The sequence below is a fragment of the Sciurus carolinensis genome, unplaced genomic scaffold (genome assembly GCF_902686445.1).
Source record: "Sciurus carolinensis unplaced genomic scaffold, mSciCar1.2, whole genome shotgun sequence".
Classification (NCBI taxonomy): Eukaryota; Metazoa; Chordata; class Mammalia; order Rodentia; family Sciuridae; genus Sciurus; species Sciurus carolinensis.
This window is the reverse complement of record NW_025920198.1, coordinates 197,401-200,690: the sequence shown is the minus strand read 5'-3', so window position 1 is coordinate 200,690 and position 3,290 is coordinate 197,401.

Genomic DNA, 3,290 nt, shown 5'->3' with positions numbered 1-3,290 from the left:
GTTCTTATAAATATAAATGTGACTGCCTATTTTTTGTATGCTGAGTTTAAATCCTTGCAATATATTCAGAGTAGCCATAGAGTATCACAGAATGGATTCATGCCTTTTGTTTGCTTTTTTAACGTTCATAATTATCTTTTATTATTTTTTAATAATTTATTTTGATTGATTATACACAAATGGGGTAAAACTTATTTCTCTTGTTGTACATGAAGCAGAACCATAAAATTTTTATAATCATACATGTACACAGGGATATGTTTTCTTAATCTGTTATTTTTTCTTCTTCCACCATTTTCACCCCTCTTTTCTCTATACAATCCATCCTTTCTCCATTCTTGCCTCCCTCTCACCACCCATTATGTATTATCATTCACTTATCAGAGAAATCATTCCTCCTTTGCTTTTTTTTTGGATTGGCTTATCTCACTTAGCATGATGTTCTCCAACTTCATCCATTTTCCTGAAAATGCCATAATTTTATTCTTCTTTATACCTGAGTAATATTCCATTGGGTATACATCCCATAGTTTCTTTATTCATTTAGCAATTGAATGGTATCTATGCTGGTTTCACAACCTAGTTATTGTGAATTGAGCAATCATGAACACTGATGTGGTTGCATCACTGTAGTATGCTGATATTAAGTCCTTTGGGTACAGGCTGAGGAGTGGGATAACTAGGTCAAATGGTGGTTCCATTTCAAGTTTTCCAAGGAATCTCCACACTGCTTTTCAGAATGGCTACACTAATTTGTAACACCACACACTATATGAGAGTACATTTTCCCCCACATCCTTGTCAACACCTATTATTGCTTCTGTTCTTGATAATCGCCATTCTAATTGGGGTGAGGTAAAATCTTAGGGTAGCTTTGATTGGCATTTATCTTATTACTAGAAATGTTGAACTTCATAGAAATAGACCAAGAAATTATTAAATTTGTTTGAATATATAAGAGACCCAGAAGAGCTAAAGCAGTCCTTAGCAGGAAGAGTGAAGCAGAGGGTATCACAGTACCAGAATTTCAACTATAATACAGAGCAATAGTAACAAAAACAGCATGGCACTGGCACTAAAATAGGCAGGTAAATCAATGGTACAGAATAGAGGACACAAAGATAAGTTCAAATAAATACAGTTTTCTCATACTAGACAAAGGTGCCAAAAACATACAGTGGAGAAAGACAGCCTATTCAACAAATGGTGCTGGGGAAATGGAAATCCATATGTAGCAGAATGAAATTAAACTTCTATCTCTCACCCTGAAAAACTCAACTCAAAATGGATCAAGGACCTTGGAATCAGACCAGAGACCTGCATCTTATAGAAGAATAAGAAGGTCCAAATCTTTTTTATTGAGGCATCACATTACAATCCAGAGTTGTGTCATCAGTTTGCAACCCTACCCAAAATAAGTGAGTTTACTTTTTTCACACATGCCTGCTTCCAGGTATTATTTGTATTTTCATTTATTTCTATTACTACTGAAGTGAGAAGAAATATCAATGGAGATTTTGATTTATCATTGCCCAGTTGCTAGAGATGTTAAACATTTATTCATAGATCTGTTGACTATCTTCTTTTGAGTAGTGTCTTTTTCTTTTCCCATTTGTTATTTGGTTTATTAGTTGTCTGTCAACTTTTTGAGTTCCTTATGCATTCTGGATATGAACATGTTATTATGGGGGATTTATTTTTGAAAATTTATTATCAAAATTTTTATTAAAGTATTGGCTTGATTTATGTGAGTTGTCTCCTTTGTTCTAAACTTATTAATTATTCTATAAGTCTTCTGATAGAGTTTTTAATCCTTTAAATGTATAATCTTGTCATCAGCACGTAATTTGAATTCTTTATTTTCTATCCATATCTCTTCATTTCCTTCACCTGATTAATTGCTGTGGATAGAATTATAACCACTAATTTGAATAGGGATGATGACAGTGGCCATACTTACCTTGCTCCTGTTTTTAGAAGAAATGACTTCAGGTTTTCTGATATCAGTATGATGTTGTTCTTGGATTTGTCATGTGTAAGCATTACAATATTGTAGTAGTTTTATTGTATCTGTAGATTTTCTAGTACTTTAAACAAGACCTGGAACTTCTTTTTCAAATTCTTGTTCTGCATCTATTGAGATAACAAAGATTCTTGCCCTGAACACTATTTATGCAGATAATTAGTTTATTGATTTTAAAATGTTCAAACTTATATCCCTGCAATAAAATCTGCTTGATCACATTGCACTTTAATTTTTTTAACAATGATCTTGTATTTAGTTTGGAAAGATTCAATTAAAAAATTGGATTAGTTTTTTTTTTTTTTTTTGCCATCTGATACAACTGAGGATATCCAGATCTAACATTTATTTGTTGTAAGACTTTTGGTAACTTGTTCAATAACATTATGTTACCTTATTCTGTTCATATTGGCTATATCCTAAAGATTTAGTTTGTGTAAGTCAAATGTCTCTAGAAATTTGTCAATATCTTCAATATTTTTTAGCTTATTTGCATATCAAATTTAAAGTATTTCATGATTCACTGGTAATTAGTAGTGTCCGTGATTAGATTTTCCTTTCAATTCCATTTTCTTAGTTTAATCATTATCTTGGTTAGTTTTTCTGAAGGCTTATTAGTCTCCTGTTTATCTTGAAAGCACATTTTTCACTTATCATTTGAAGTGTTTTTATTCTCGATTTTATATTTCTTGACTTATTTTATTTATTTTCCTTCTTCAATTGAGTTTAAATTTGGTTTGTTCTTTTATTTAGTTCCTAAGGTGTAATTTTAGATAATTTATTAGATATAATTCTCTCTAACATTTGCACTTAATGCCATTAATTTTTCTATTATTACTGACTTTCTGCTTTACCAAACATTTTGTTATGTTGTATAACTACTTTCATTCATTTTAAAGATTATTTGCTTTTCTTCTGATTTCTTTTCTTATCCATTTTTCAGTCAAAATTAAATTAGTCTCCAGGTATTAGAGATGACTTAATTTTATATCTTGTAATTGTTTTTAATTTTTGATAAAATTATAATTTTAATTTTTTTCTTAAACTTTTTAAATTGTTCTAGCTATGTGTATGTGATAGTAGAATGCATTTATACATTTAGATAGATCATACATAAATGGAGTGTAATCTCTCATTTTTCTGATTATACATATTGCATGATCACATCAGTCATACAGTCATGTATGTACATGAGGTAATAATGACTGTTTCACTATACTATTATCCTAACTCCCATATCCCTTCCCCTCCCCTCATTCCCCTGTAT